The sequence below is a fragment of the Pan troglodytes genome, chromosome 8 (genome assembly GCF_028858775.2).
Source record: "Pan troglodytes isolate AG18354 chromosome 8, NHGRI_mPanTro3-v2.0_pri, whole genome shotgun sequence".
Lineage (NCBI taxonomy): Eukaryota > Metazoa > Chordata > Mammalia > Primates > Hominidae > Pan > Pan troglodytes.
Window position 1 is genome coordinate 48,385,498 of NC_072406.2, and position 16,075 is coordinate 48,401,572.

The following is a 16,075-nucleotide window of genomic DNA, read 5'->3' on the forward strand; positions in this document are numbered from 1 at the left end:
TATGTACATTGTCAGATTTATGCTGTCTTTTCATTCATTTAATGGATATTCATTATGTATTTACTGCATAGCAGGCATTGAGTTAAAATGTGGAACAAAGCAGATGCTGTCACTGCTCTTGTGTTCTTTACAGTCTAATGGGAGAGATGGGCATTCACAACCCAGATCAAGCCACCCCGATGAGTGGCAGGTACGTTCCTTGATTGCCTAAAACAGAGAGAACCTGATCCCGACTGGGGCTTCAGGAAGATTTTGCTGAAGACACTGTGATTGAGCTGAGACCTGAAGGGTGGTTGGGTGTATAGTGGTGGTAGGGGGTGTTCTGAGTAGAAGGAAGGCGTGTGTGTTGTTGCCATCCAGGAACTGCAGGAAAGCCAGTCTGGCTGGAATGAGAGAGCGTGCACATGTGTGTGTGCGTGATGAGGGTGAGCCCTGAGAGGTAGACAGGAGCAGATTAAACATGGCTGTGTAGGCTATATTAATAATTTTGGTATTTTTACTTAGAGGAGTGAGAAGCCATTGAAGGGGTTTAAGCAAGGGGTAAGGGTGAAGGCAGAGAGAGAGAGAGAATGGGGTAGACAGACAGAGCTGGCAGGCTCCTCCAGAGAGTGGATCAGAATGACTGAGACTGGATATGTGGGGAGGAGTTGTGGTCTAGGTGGAAGATGGTGGAAGTGAAGAGAAGTGATGTGTTTGAGAGAGATTTAGGTGGTGGCATTGACAGGACATGGTTTAGAGATGTGTTGGGTGCTGCGTTCTGGTTTGTGCAATGGGATGATGGTTGCATGCATTGCAGGAACAGTGGAGTAAGACCAAGTTGGGAAAGTACCCTGAACCCACTCTAGGGCAGCAAGCCTTTGGGCCCCTTACTTAGGGCAAGGCACAAGTATTCTTTTTTAACCTAAACAATTTGAGGAACAAGCACATTATATTTAGTTGTAATAATTTTTCCTGTTATATTTGTTTTGGTTGGGGATTTTAAAAATTCATTTTGCTCAAAAATAATGTGTTTCTAGTCACCTTCTACCAGAATCTTACCAGGTCCTAGCAGTCTAACCAGGCTGGGTAGTGAAGTGTATTCTTTGACTTTGTGATTTTCTTCATATTCTTGTATTTCAATCAAAGCAACATATTGAAACAGATTGAATGCTGAAGCAGATGGGGGAACCTAGTTGTTTTCTCTTAAGCCAGACATTAGGTTTTCAAAAATGTAAAACAGCATCATCTCATCAGTTTTTGTTTTGAGAAAGTTATTTTTGTAGAAATAGGTTTTATTATAACATAAATGAACTTACTATTGTTATCTTAAAATGAATAAAGAAATATCATTGAAATTTCTCAGTTTTAATTTCCAATTTCATAAATACCAAAAGATAGAACCCATATAAACCATAGCTTTTTGGGGTCGTCAATAATTTTGAGTTATAAAGGAGTCCTGAGACAAAAGAGTTTGAAAATATTTGACGTGTGTCATCCTAGGGTTTGTGATAATAGGCAAATTATTTAAACTCTTAACCTCAGTTTACGTATCTGTAAAACAGGGAGAAAATGGGGTTGCTGTGAAAATGGAGTATGCAGGTAATGTACTGTAACATCCCTAGTTCAGTTGCTGGTATGTAGTAACTGATAAATTGGTAGCTGCATTTGTGGTTGCTGTTATTGGGTCATTTCATCTACATTGCAAACTATTCTAGGTATGTGGCCATGTATTATGAAAGAAATTTCTGTTGTTTGCTACAACAGGTGCTTAATAAAAGCCTTTTAAACAAGTGAATTGCAAAATTTCTAGGGAGTATGATTTTCTGAAATAATCCTTGATTATTCAGCAGCTAACCTTGAATATTTGACTTACAGTTCAATAGTGACTGGCTCTGTTAGTAGCAGATTTAGCATGAAATGAAAGAACAGCTTTGGAACATAGAAGACTTTGCATGTCCCGTTTGTTCTGTTCCTAAGTCCCTCCTTATCTCAGTTTCATCATTACAAAAAAAAAGTGATGAGATGTTGAAATCCTGCCATAGAGTTTCACATTCATCCATAGTGAATTTCATGGTAATTTTTTTTAAAGACACAGGTGAAGGGAAGAGTGGGAAAGGAAAGAGGGAGAATGTGATCATCGTGTGACTGAAAATCAGGTTATCGAATGGATAAATTAGGAGGTACCATTTGAATTTCACAGGCATCTTTCACTTTAGAAATAGATTAACCACATAATAACAACGGTAGTATAGAGTATTAACTACTTAACAAAAGAGGATTGAGGGTGGAAGTTTAACTGTTATTTCAATGTCCATTGGAATTGAGGATAATGGTTATTTGAAATTTAACAGAATTTAATAAGAAAAAGATTTCTTTGCTCATATGTGTATCACTAGCATAACTATGTAGGTGGGCATAATTTTATGTAGTAGGGATATTTCAAAAAATGTTACATATATAGAATTTTTAAAAAAATTTAATATGGCTTGGCGTGGTGGCTCATGCCTGTAATCCCAGCACTTTGGGAGGCCGATCACGATCCGCGGGTGGATCACGAGGTCAAGAGATCGAGACCATCCTGGCCAACATGGTGAAACCCCATCTCTACTAAAAATACAAAAATTAGCTGGGCCTGGTGGTGTGCTGCTGTAGTCCCAGCTACTCAGGAGGCTGAGGTAGGAGAATCGCTTGAACCTGAGAGACGGAGGTTGCAGTGAGCCGGAATTGTGCCACTGCACTCCAGGCTGGCGACAGAATGAGACTCCATCTAAAAAAAAAAAAAAAATTAATACTTACATTAATCTTTGGTCATAAACCTTTCTGGTGAATATGTTTATAAACTAAGCCTGCTAATTGCAGAGAAGCATAATTTAAATTACTCCATTACTGTTCTTTAAATGTTTTCCACCCATGCTTGATCTTGGAAGTGAAATTGCTCACACTTGGAAGCATCCTTCACTCCTCCCCTCCTCCTCTCCTCCTCTCCTCCCATCTTCCCCTCCTCCCCCCTCCCATCTTCCCCCCTCCCCCTTCCCCCTCCCCTCCCCTCCTCTCTCTCTCTCTCTCTCTCTCTCTCTCTCTCACTCACTCACTCATCCCCCTCCTCACACCACTCTGTGTGTGGTGGTGGGGGGGAGAGAGAGAAACATTTCTTGAGGTTGTAGCACAGTCTGTCATTGCTCTAACCTTTGAATTCTGTCTGATCTGTCCGGCAAATGCTTTGGAAACGAATGCTGTATTTTTAACTTCGTTTTCATTGACTGAACTGTCATTCTTTAGAGTTCTGATACGTGTTCTTCCTGCAGAATCCAGTAAAGCCATGCTCGTTTTGTTGGGGAAAAAGAAGCACCCTAAGCATCGGGTCCCAGGCTCAGGCTTGGAGCCTCATAGGCTACGTTAGACCTCGGTTCCACCACTCACAGGGTGTGGCCTTCTTAGGTTGGTTACTTGGCCTCCTAGTTTTTTTTTTTTTTTTTCTCCCAGCCTCTAAACCACCAGAGATTAGCCTCCTATTGTGATCCTCTGTTTTTACATCTGTAAAATAAAGACATCATGGATTTGTTGGTATGGAAGTTTATAAGGTATTCAGTTCTGTGTCTGAGAAAAATTATGGTTCATTTTCTCTTGTCAAGGAGTAGCACCAGCAAAGATAAGGAAGTCATATTATGGAGCGAATGTCAGTGCGAGAATCATCTTGCATATCAGTAACTTAAATAGTTGATCCATGTGGCGTATTTTTATTAGTATAAGCTAACCCAGATTGTTTAAGTGTAGGGGAAGGATCATTAGATTTGAATTGTAAGTGCTGTGTTGGAATCTTGGCTCCGTGACTTGCTGTTCTGCTTTGGGAAGGTGTTTTAATTTCTCTCCACTTCAGTGTCTTGATTTGTAAAATGAGAATAATGATAGCTACCTCTTAATGTGGTTAAGATGACTGTTGAGATGATTAAATGAGATTATAACAAAGAACCTAAGAGTGCTGATACTCAGTAAGCACTAATAAATGGGGATTCTCTAGATTTTGTAAGTAAATGACCAATATTTCTGTCAAACTGCTTACCTTTGACTGAAACTTTGAACTTTAGTGAGACCTTCATATAATTTTCATGACACTTGACTTAATAACTGAACATACTATGCTATGCTTTGGGTATAAGAGTATGATACTTTTGTGTATTTTGTAATATTTAAGTACTTCTTTCTAATAAGCTGTTTGGTAGAGCATATATATCCGTCCACCAGCCATCTTATTGAGAGAGGCAATCTGTTCCTTCCACTGAAAGCTTAGGATCACAAGATGAAATTTCCTTAATATGAAAACAAAAACAAGTTCACATTTTGGGTTTCATAAATTTAATTATGGTTAACTTTGGAAATTAAAATGTTTTCTGAAAAGTAACTTTTCTGTTCTCCCTAGGAAAAATCCATTATTAGAATGTGAGAGACAAAACAGATCTTTTAATTATACAGCCTAATAATGGGCAAGCACTCCAATAAATTTTATCTCCTTCATCTTCGTGAGTAGTTTCTTCACCATGTGTAATTTTAAAGCAGGAAGGTAGCCTTAAGAGAACATCGAGTTAACCCTCTAGCTTCACAGCCGAGGAGTCTGCTGCTCAGAGGAGTTGCAGCTGGTCAGCGGCAGAGCCCAGTCTAGATGCTTCTGCGGTCTTGCTTGAGTGCTGTCCTGGGGGCAAAGGTGCCCCAGGGCTCAGTGTGTTCCTTTGCTGTCTTTTTTGCCAGCATCTTATTTGATCCTTAATGTGTCTGGAATGTGGTTAAGAATACTAAAAAATATTTTGAACTAGACTAACGTGCCATTAGCATTACCACCTTGGTTTTACCAGCTGAGTGAGCATTCAGATTCTTGATGTGCATATGAGGTTAACATCTCTTTAAGATACTACCTGTAGGCTGGGCACGGTGGCTCATACCTGTAATCCCAGCACTTTGGGAGGCTGAGGTGGGAAGATCCCTTGAACCCAGGAGTTAAAGACCAGCCTGGGCAACATAGTGAGATCCCTGTCTCTACAAAAAATAATAAAAAAGATACTACCTGTAAACTAAGGTGGGGTTTTTCATTGATTATCTCCCTCCTCCTATTGTAAAACCTTTTGAATGAAATAAAATACATTTTTCCTTTGTACTCTCTTCTCAGCTTTTAAATTTACTTTTTTCAACTCCTAGAACGTTTTTCAGCCTTATTTTTATTTATCTAATAAAACCTCTATTTTGGGGTTTCTTTTCATACCTTCAGTACCATAAGAAGATTTCAGGGTAGTTATTTGACAGGTTCTTGTCAAATAGTATAACACAACAGTCATCAAAGAAAAGGTGTGGAAAATAATGTTCAGTGTTCCAAAGTAGAAAAATTAGATATGTTAGTTATTGTAAATAAAAAGATAAAAACATGGATTTTCTAGTGTATGATACATGTATTAGTCTTGGTTCTACCATCTTAAGAAATAGTGGTTTTTTGAGATGAAGTTTCACTCTTGTCACCCAGGCTGGAGTACAGTGGTGCGATCTCGGCTCACTGCATTCTCCGCCTCCTGGGTTCAAGCAATTCTCCTGCCTCAGCCTCCCCAGTAGCTGGGACCACAGGCACATGCCACCACGCCTAATTTTTTGTATTTTTAGTAGAGATGGAGTTTCACCATGTTGGCCAGGCTGGTCTCGAACTCCTGACCTCAGGTGATCCTTCTGCCTTGGCCTCCTCAAAGTGCTAGGATTACAGGCGTGAGCCACTGCACCTGGCTAAGAAATAGTTGTTTCTGAAAGTGATGCATGTTACCACAGGAATTTGACTAGTATTGGCAGTATTTCCTTGTATGTGAACTTAAGTGCTACAAATCTCATCAGTCATATTTACACACTTGTGAGTGACAGGAAGGGGAGCAAGAGCCTGCCTGTGAATTGTCTTTGCTGGAAAATAATCTTCTATTAATTTATTCTCTTTAGGGTATTAAAAACCAGTGACATGTAGCATGAAGGCGGGTGAGGCCCATATTGCTAATGTGATGCTGATGTGGACGTTCATTGTGGCTTTGGTTTTTACCCACAAAGGCTGTAAGTCTGGAAAAGACTGGCCCATTGCCATGAGTAATTATGTTGTCTCCCTCTGTCTGAAATGGGGATTTGGGTGTGATGGGTTCAGGGAAAAGTGATGGCTGTGTAATCTCTCCACTCACAAATGCGTTATGACCCTGATGGAGTGCCCAGCTGAGCGCACTATGGAGTGGCACATCCTCAGGGACAGAGCCTGGCTATGGACAGGAGAGTTTTGTCCTGCTCTTACTTTTGGGACTAATACTACACATATATGATTTTATGATTTTAGAGACTTGCACTATTTGACAAATGGTATTTTAAAAAGTTTTCAAATGGGAAGTGATTAATTTTAAACTCTGTTTTTCTTGGTGTAAATTTTGCCCTTAAGTGATCCTTTGTCAAACACTTTTTACAAAACATTTAAGAGCAAGACTCTCTCCTTTCCACTTAGGAAGTATCACTCTTTATTCAGAGGGATGCTTTGAATGAAACCAATAAGTAGGTATTTTCAGAATGACTTTCCCTGTTTGCCTTGTTCATATCACAGTTCTGAGAATGACTGTATTTTTTGACCCATGTCTAGGCACATTTGCCCTTCTCAGCTGGGGCTGCTGCTTGGATAAGACTCTTTTCTGCTCTCTCAGTTATTTATTGCTTCTATTTTTCTCCCCTTTCCTCACTTTGTGCCCCTTATACTTTCTTTCTACTTAATGTATCTCCTGCTTCTCGACTCATTTTTACTTTGAGAATGTCAGAGAACAGAATGATCTGTGCTGAGCGCTGTGGGATGATGGAATGGTGAAGAAGGCAGGGGGCGAGGAGGCAAGTGAGGAAACCCAAAGCCCCCTGCCTTGCAGAGGCTGCACCTGGATTGGGGCAATGAGTTGAGGCATCAACATGTGGATTTCATGAGTCTGAGAGATGACTGGGGAGAGTGTCTATCGAGGGCTGATAAACAGAAGAGGATGGTTGGAAACATGGATTATAAGGCTAGGAGTCGGAAGCTCCAGGTCCCTATCTCTGCCAGGGCCTTCAGTAGCTACAGGGTAAGACACTTATACTTACCTGGTAATCAGTTTCCTTGTCTGTGAGATAATGGAAATAACTATCCGTTCTACCTATGGACAGGCTTATTGTGAAATTGAAATAAGATAGGATGTACATAAAGGCGCCTTGTAAGGGATTAAGCCCAATGTGTGGAATAAACCTGCCCCATACCCTTGGAGAACAGTGTGGCCTAGTGGGTCATATCGGGCTGTCTCATAGGCCCGTGTGGCCCATCTGCGTGGAGGACTGGTTCTACCTGAGGATAAGTAATATGAGAGATGATTTCTGTACTAAAATAATCACACACGTTGTCTTGTACAATACAGTGCTTAACCTTTATTTTAAAGATAAAACATGACACAGTCAAGCTGCCGTTACAGCTCTGTGTTCTTTCTGGGTTACCTGTTTACACACTTTTGTTTATTAGACTATTTCAGTCACAGACCTTGCGAGCTGTTGGTACAATCAGAAGCTTTTGTGTTGAGGACTCAGTGGACATGTGCTCAGAGGCTCTCATTAAATCTCTCTGGGCCTCAGGTTCTTCCTCTCTGCTGTGGGAACCAAATGCTAGGTATTGGTGAGAATTAAATGGGAGAACATCTGGCACAGATAATGGCTAAGATGTTTAAGTTCCTCCTCCTAATTATGATGGTAGTAGTGACGATGGATAGTGCCTCCTGTAGTTTGGAAGGAGGAAGTTAATTCTGGGTGGGAGGTGGTCAGCAGAAGTTCCAGAAAGGAAGGAAGTTCGGTTATCAAAGAGGGATGAAATTTGGATAGTGGACAAGAGGCAGTTTCAGGTGGAGAGAGAAGCCCAGACATGGGAGCTGGAGAGTTGGGCAGGGGTGGGGCAGCAGCAGCAGCAGCCAGGCCATGGGGAAGTGTGACATGGGGACTGGGCAAGGCCAGGAGGGAAGCCCAGGAGTGACTTGTGGGACCCTGAGTGCCAAGCAGGGATTTGGACATCGCCTTTTGGAAAGTCAGGGCTTTAGAAAGGTGTGTGCGGTGGTGGGATGCAGTGTTCACAATTTCCTGATGAGCTGATCCTTATGGGTCCCCCACCCCTCAGCAGGTATCTAGAAAGATTATCTTGGGCATAAAGTGACCTCTGCCCTCCCCGTTTGTCAGAAGCTCTTGCTCCTGGCTCTTGGGGTTAGGTTTTCTGCTGCTGCTGGTTTTACCCTGCAGTTGGTTGAAGGGTTTCCAATTAGTCTTTGGAGGCTGCCAGTGTAGGACCTGGTTTCACCTGAGCTTGGGGCCCTGCTCCAGGGAGAGAGCTGTTGTGGGGGTCATGATGTTTCTGGGGTTGTGGATCTCTGACTTGTGGCAGAGCTTTGTGGAAGGACACTGGAGGCACAGCACTTGCTCTTACCCACATGTTGCTCTTTTCCTCCATGACTTTGAGATCCTTAAATATGTTACCTTTTTAGAACTGGTGGTGGCTTTGACTTCTGTACGTTGGATGAAAATGAAATCTTCAAAAATCTTAAAATGAGTTAATTTTTTCCTGTTTCTTTTTTTCCTTCTCTGTTGGTGATTTGGTTTACAGGTTCATGATCTATAATATTCAGTTTTAAGTTTTATATTTGGTAACTGTATTAGTCTTTTCTCACACTGCTAATAAAGATATACCTGAGACTGGGTAATTTATAAAGAAAAAGAGGTTTAATGGACTCACAGTTCCACATGGCTGGAGAGGCCTCACAATCATGGCGGAAGGCGGAAGACATGTCTTACGTGTCAGCAGGCAAGAGAAGAAATGACAGCAGGGGAAATGTCAAACGCTTATAAAACCATCAGATCTTGTGAGAACTCGCTATCATGAGAACAGTATGAGGGAAACCACCCCCACGATTCAGTTATCTCCACCCGGCCCCACCATTGACACATGGGGATTATTACAATTCAAGGTGAAATTTGGGTGGGGACACAGAGCCAAATCATATCAGCGTCACTTGATGGAACTGGGTTTGCAATGCCAGGATCCTTGAGAGTCTGATGTCACATTTGCTGTGTCTTCAGGCAAAGGCCTAATAATTTGAAATCAAATTTTTCCCTAGGTGTGGCCTTAGGATCAACATTCATAGAACACTTTTCAATAAATTATTATTTGGCTATTTAAAGTATCATTTTCAGGCACTTCGGGAGGTGGAGAGGGGAGGATCACTTAAGCCCAGGAGTTTGAGATCAGCTGGGTAACATGGCAAAAACCTGCCTCTACAAAAAATACAAAAATTAACCAGTCATGGTGGCATGTGCCTTTAGTCCCAGCTACTCGGGAGGATGAGTTGGGAGGATTGCTTGAGCTGGGGAGGCAGAGGTTACAGTGAGCCGAGATCACACCACTACGCTCCAGCACTCTAGCCTGGGCGACAGAGCCAGACTCTGTCTCAAAAAAAAAAAAACAAAAAAACACCACCACCACCTTTTTGATGAAGCTAGTATGAATAGAGTGAGAAAAGGTTTTTTTCTAGGATTTCATAAAATCTGTAGCCATGTTTAAATACATGTAAACACCTAGCTATCCTGGAAGCACTGTTTTACTGTTTCCCCTCAGCTTTAGCTGAAACCTTCCAAGTCTTGCTTTTGGGTTGGGAATTTTTTACTTTCTTTTAAAAGTTTTTAAAATTAACAATACTAAATAGATAATAAACTGGAAAGGAATGAAAATAGTGTACAGGAAAACTTGTCCCCTTCACCCCACAGCCTACTCTGATCGCTGGATGCCAGTTCTCTGCTTGGCAGCAAATACTCTTACCAGCTTCTGTGTGTCTCTCTCTCGAGAGTCTCTGCATGCGTATTTATCATCATACAAATGATAGCATCCAGGAGACACTGCTGTGGCCCTGCTTATTGTCCATAAAAACATATCTTCGGAGTTCTTTTTTTTTTTTTCCTGAGGCAAGGCCTTTTCTGTTTCCCAGGCTGGAGTGTAGGGGTGCAATCACAGCTCACTACAGCCTCAGCCTCCCAGGCTAAAGCTGTCCTCCCACCTCAGCCTTCCAAGTAGCTGGGATTATAGGTGCACACCACCATGCCTGACTAATTTAAACAAATTTTTTTTTTTTAGAGATAAGATCTCACTATGTTTCCCAGGCTAGTCTTGAACTCTTGGGCTCAAGTGATCCTCCTGCCTCAGCCTTCCAAAGTGCCCGGGTTACAGTCATGAGCCATCGTGCTTGGCCTAACCATCTTTTTAATAGTTATATAATATTCTGTTGTATGGCTGTATCATTGTTAAGTTAACCAGCCCTCTATTAATGGACATTTATTTGTAATCTTTCACTATTATTCAGTGAATATTTTTGTTTATAACAAGTCATTTGGTACATGTGGGAGCTATGTAATTGTCTTAAATATTTCTCCTGTATACATTTAGAACCACAGTAGATATTGTTACACTGTTTGCTTCAATTGTCAAATGTAATTTGGAAAATTCAAGAGAAGGAGGAAAGCCTTTTACATTTTACCTTTGTTTTTACACACCCTCTTCTTTCTTTCTTCTTGATGTTCCAAGGTTGATTTATTTGATTTCCTTTTCATTTAGAGAACTTTGTTTAGCCATTCTTTCAGGGTAGGTCTGCTGGTGACAGTTTCTCTTAGTTTCATGAAAATATCTTGATTTCCTCTTCATTCCTTAATGATAGTTTTGCTGATACAGGATTCTGGGTTGTCACCTCTTTTCTTTCAATCCCTGAAAGCATCGTGCCACTTTCTTCTGGCTTTTCCTGTTTTCTGATGAACAATCAGCTGTCATTCAAATTGTTTTTTCCTTATAGGTAGGTGTCATCTTTCTTTGGCTGCTTTGAAGAATTTTTCTGTCTTTAGTTTTTCAAAGTTTAACTAGCTTTTTGAATCTTGGGTTTCTGTTTCTTGCCAAATTTGGGAACTTTTCAGCTGTTATTTCTTCATATACTTTCCAAGCCCTGCCCGCTGTCTTTTCTCCCTTGGTACTCTGATGATGAGAATGTTAGTTCTTTTTTCACAGTCCCACAAGTTCCTGTGGCTCTATTATTAGCCTTTTTTTCATTCTGGTCTATTTCTTGATTTCTCTCTATTGTTAAGTTTGGGTAATTTCTTTTGTTCCATCTTTCAGTTCACTGATTCTTTCTTCTGTTCTGCTGTTGAGCACATCTACTGAGCTTTTTACTTCTGTTCTAAAATTTCCATTTGGTACTTGTTTATAGCTTTTATTTCTTTGCTGAGCTGAGCCTCTTTTTCTTTGCTGCCTCTTTCTCTCTCTCTCTCTTTTTTTTTTTGTTTCAAGTGTGTGTGTGTGTGTGTGTGTGTGTGTGTGTGTGTCCTTGTTCATTGAAGAGTCTTATTATGGCTGCTTTAAAATCTGTCAGGTAACTTCAACATCTCTGTCATCTCAGTGCTGGCATGTATTTTCTTCATTTCGTACAGCTTGAAATCTAGCTTCTTGGTAGGATGAGTGTTTTTTTTTTTTAATTGAAACCTCCTGGACATTTTAGATCTTATTTAAACCTTCTGTTTTAGTTGACTTATGGCATTGCTCTGGCAGAGGATGGTGGGCCACTCCCTTGTTACCGCCAGGTGGAGACAGAAGTTCAGGTTTTACTTAGCCGCTGTTGACACTGAGGGGATGTGGCTGGGGCTCTTTGTTATAGTTGGTGGGAGTCTCCCTTCTCCATGTTGTTTTCATTGATAGTGCAGCAGTGTAGGGAGCTGGTTATTACTGGCAGTGGAGGATGAAAGTCCTGGTCCCCTACTTGGCCTTCTTGGACCTAGAGGTGTTGGGGCATCTCATTACCACTTCACAATGGCAAAAGTTTAGGCCTCACACTCAGCCTTTGTTGGTGTGGATGGGACTGGAGCCACAGTCGTTTTTGGCACCTGTGGAGTAGAGTGGTTATTATCTAAAAATGTTCTGTCTTGCTAGACAGGCTCCTTTCTGTTCTTTGGACAGAGAGAGCAGGTGTTCTTTGGTCTGCACCCTTCATGTTTGCAGATTGTCTCCTTCTTTAGCTTTTATCTGAGATACGTGAGGCAGAAAGGAAACTCAGGGAACTCACCCCTGTGCTGTTTCTCATGTCCTTGTGTCCCTGGCCACTCTGGAGCAGAGGTTAGCAGAGGTTCTCTGGAAAGGGCCAAGTGGTCTCTGAACTGCTCAACTCTGCTGTTGAACCTCAGAGGCAAGTGTAGACGAGATGTAAGAGAACAGGCCTGGCTGCTCCATTTCAGCTTTGCTTATGAAAACAGCCTGGCCTGGATCTGCCTACCCTCCTCCAGACCCTTGCTTCCCACCCCTCCTAGTGCTGACTCTTTCCTAGATGTCTTCAGAATAAGCTTCAAGTTTTCTTCATTGCAGCATATTCTGCTGTTTTAGACCCCTGTCCGGGGCACAGCTTTGTGGTGGTGATCACCTGTGGGAGAGAACTTCAGAATCAGCTCCTAGAAAGAGTGATTCTGGGCAGCAGAAAGGACGGAGCCTAGAGCAGTTTCTAAAGTAGAATGAAGTGTAATTGCACACGTGGGACTCCAGTCCCTGCTTATCTTTACTTCTGAGAAGCATTACATACATTTGTTAATTATGCTACAAGAGAGGTAGTCTTAACTCATAAACTGAGCTGAAAGAAGTCTAGATTTTCACGTGTCATTGCTATTTTAAGACATCTCTTTTCACACATCATTTTGTTTTAACAAGTGTACCTGTGAAGTTAAGGATGGGTGCTCTTATTTCCATTATATTGCTTTGGATTTTTCTCTAGAAGAGAGAGTATACAATTGCCAATTCAGAAGTGATTCTATATTGTTAGCACCACTTATAAGACTCCATTTGCCTGAAATGGAAAGGAAGAGTCCCATAAGGAGCTAGAATGGGGCCCCATGTGGTATGAGGGTCAGGGAGAGTCTGTAGCACTGACAGGTGTTTTGGCCTCTTCTGAATACCGCCTTGTTTTACCATGTTGCAGAATGGAACCATTGTAAGCCAAGAACAAGCTGGCCTTTAAACTGTTGTTAGCAAAGAAGCAGAAGCAGTCTTCTTTGAAATGACTTTCATTTTGGAAGGAACAGAGACAAGATGAATAAGAGCTTTCCCTGATGTTAAGTGTTTGTGGCCTTAGAGAGTGGTACAGAGTTTCCTATGTATCTGCATTGTGTACGTTTCTTGTTTTCTTAATTTTAGGGCCCTGTTATTACTATGCTTTAGCTTAGCAATTGGGCTTTTCAATGGAAAAAGCGGTAGGAGGCTGGGCGCAGTGGCTGCGAGGCTGAGGCGGGAGGATCACTTGAGCTCAGGAGTTCGAGACTGGCCTGGGCAACATGGGCGAAACCTCATCTCAACTAAAAATAAAAAAGGAAATAGCCAGGGATGGTGGTGTGTGCCTGTAGTCCTAGCTACTTGGGAAGCTGAGGTGGGAGGATTGCTTGAGCCCAGAAGACGGAGGTTGCATGAGCTGAGATTGTGCCACTGCACTCCAGCCTGGGTGACAGAGTGAGGCCCTGTATGAAAATAGAAAAGAAAAAGCAGTAGGTTATTAGCATAAACTTGATAAGAGTTCATGCTGGTGTATCTTATTTTAAGGTGTAGATGTCTTTAATAAAGTTCATTTCATTAAATGAAGTTAATTACGTATTAATTGTAAAATAAAAATGTGTTTCTCTGGAAAACAAATTTGGCTGTATGATTTAAAATGATCATACTTAAGAGAATACCCATTGTTATAAAGTCTGTATGAAAGGAAAAGTTCCCATTTATAGTTTTAGTTAAAACGATGACATAATTTGAAAGAACTTAGATTCATTGTTGCATTTTGAATAATAGCTTAAAAGTCCTAGTAAAGCAATAGTGAAAGTGTACCTGGGTATAACACATGGGCTGGCTAGAAATGTCACTTAGCCTGCATGACCTACAGAGTGTTGCCATAACTCCTGATGTGTTGGGCCCTGTTTGTGTTGGAGCGATGCAGATCTCTGAGGCAGTGCTGGTTGCCCTCCAAGGGCTTATGGTGGTGGTTGGAGAAATAGAACTAAATAAGGGAAAATTAGGTACCCTTGAATGCTAAGCTTAGAACTTTGAAGCAGAAGCAATGTGAGTCATTAAAAGGACATAAAATTAACTCACAGTTTATTAGCCATCTGCTGTGCATCAGGCTCATAGTGTGGTGGGAGAGATGGCTTTATAATTGAAAGGTAGTGAAATAATGAGACCGGAGACTCATACAAATTGCCTGGATAGGAGGTACTTTGTTGGGAGTTTAGGGTGGTCTACCTACAAGACTTGATATTCGAAAATAGTTTTTAAAAACAAGTAGGAGTTTGCTTGTAGGATGAGAACTTTTTAGTTAAGGGAAAACTGTTTGAAATACTGAGATATGAAACAGCATGATGTATTTGGGGAGTAGAAGACATTTTCATGTTTGGAACATATAGAGTATGAGTAATGAATTTGGGAGTATGAATAAAGAAACTACTGGGGATGGCTACGGGATGGGCTATTGATGTGGTTTGTGTTATTTTCTCCCTTTATTTCATATACAGTCATGTGTCACTTAATGAAGGTGGTATGTTCTAAGAAGTGCTTTCTGAGAAATGTCTCATTAAGTGATTTCGTCATTGCGTGAACATGAGAGAGTGTACTTACCCACAAATCTAGATGGTCTAACCTACTACACATGTAGGCTGCATAGTATAGCCTGTTGCTCCTAGGCTACAAACTTGTACAGCATCTGACTGGACTGAATACTTTAGGTAATTTGAACACAGTGGGTAAGAACTTGTATATCTAAACATCCCTAAACATGGAAAAGGTACAGTAACAATACGGTATAGAAGATAAAAAATAGTATGCCTGTTTACCATCTCCATGAATGGAGCTTGTAGGACTGGAAGTTGCTCTGGGTGAGTTAGCAAGTGGCTGGAGAGTGACTCTGAAGGCCTAGAACATTTGTGTATACTACCAGAGACTTTGCAAACAGTGTACACCTAGGCCACACTAAACTGATACAAAATATTTTTCCTCACTAATAAATTAATCTTAGCTTGCTGTAACATTTTTACTTTATAAACTTTAAATTTTTAAAACTTTTTGACTTTTGAAATAACAGTTATAACACAAACACATTGGATAGCTGTACAGAAATATTTTTTTCTTTATATCCATACTCTGTATGCTGTTTTCTGGTTTAAAATTTTTATTGTCTTTTTAAACTTTTTTGTTAAAAACAAGACACAAACACACACATTAGCCAGGCCTACACAGGGTCAGGATCATCAATATCACTGTCTTCCACCAGCACCTCTGTCCCACTCTGTAGAAAATGAAGTAGAGATTCCTCTTCAAAGGAACTTTCCTCGCAGTCTAATTGGGAATAAATAGTAGCCTCTCTTAGAAGCAAAATTTACTCAAAGACCTGTGCTAATATTCTTAAATATCTGCTAGCCGTAATAAAGAAAGGAATATACTTTGTGTTCTTAGTCCCCATCTTTTAGGCTAGATATTTGCCCTGGCATACCTGTACAGGCCCAAGAAAGCATTAGGTCATAGCCTGTTCCTCTTCCTTATTTGGAGGTGTTTTTGCCTTTCTCAGCATTCCACAAGTTACTTCCTCCTTTCCTTTGTTCTCCTCTATGTATGTCTCTTTTGGGAAGTTCTAAGTTGCTAGCCAATCAGGACAAGTACAGAATGTGAGGTCCCATTCCAGCCAATGGAAACTGGACACAGCCATAGGGTGGACGTGTCAGACTATAAATGACCCTGTCTCTTTTCTGTGTGCTCTCTGGCAAAACTGCTAGCGACCAGCACCCTTTCTGCAGAAAGTAAATTATCCTTGCTGAGAGATCCTTTGTCTTAGGGTTGATTTCTGCGACATTGAATACCCATTTCCAACACACTTGAAGGGCTTTAGAGGTGACAGCACTCATGGAGCTGTTATCTCCCATGATAGCAAGGCCTTCTTCTGGTACCTCCTGCAGGCCCTGCCTGAGGCTGTTTCACAGTTAACTGTTTTTTGGCTTTTTTTTTTTTTTTGAG

General features: G+C 41.0%; 1 protein-coding gene across 13 annotated transcripts in view; it reads left to right on the forward strand.

Annotated features, from left to right (window-relative positions):
* The window catches only part of CCNY (cyclin Y), a 326,218-nt gene that overhangs the window by 179,265 nt on the left and 130,878 nt on the right, over positions 1-16,075 (forward strand). The window lies entirely within an intron of this gene.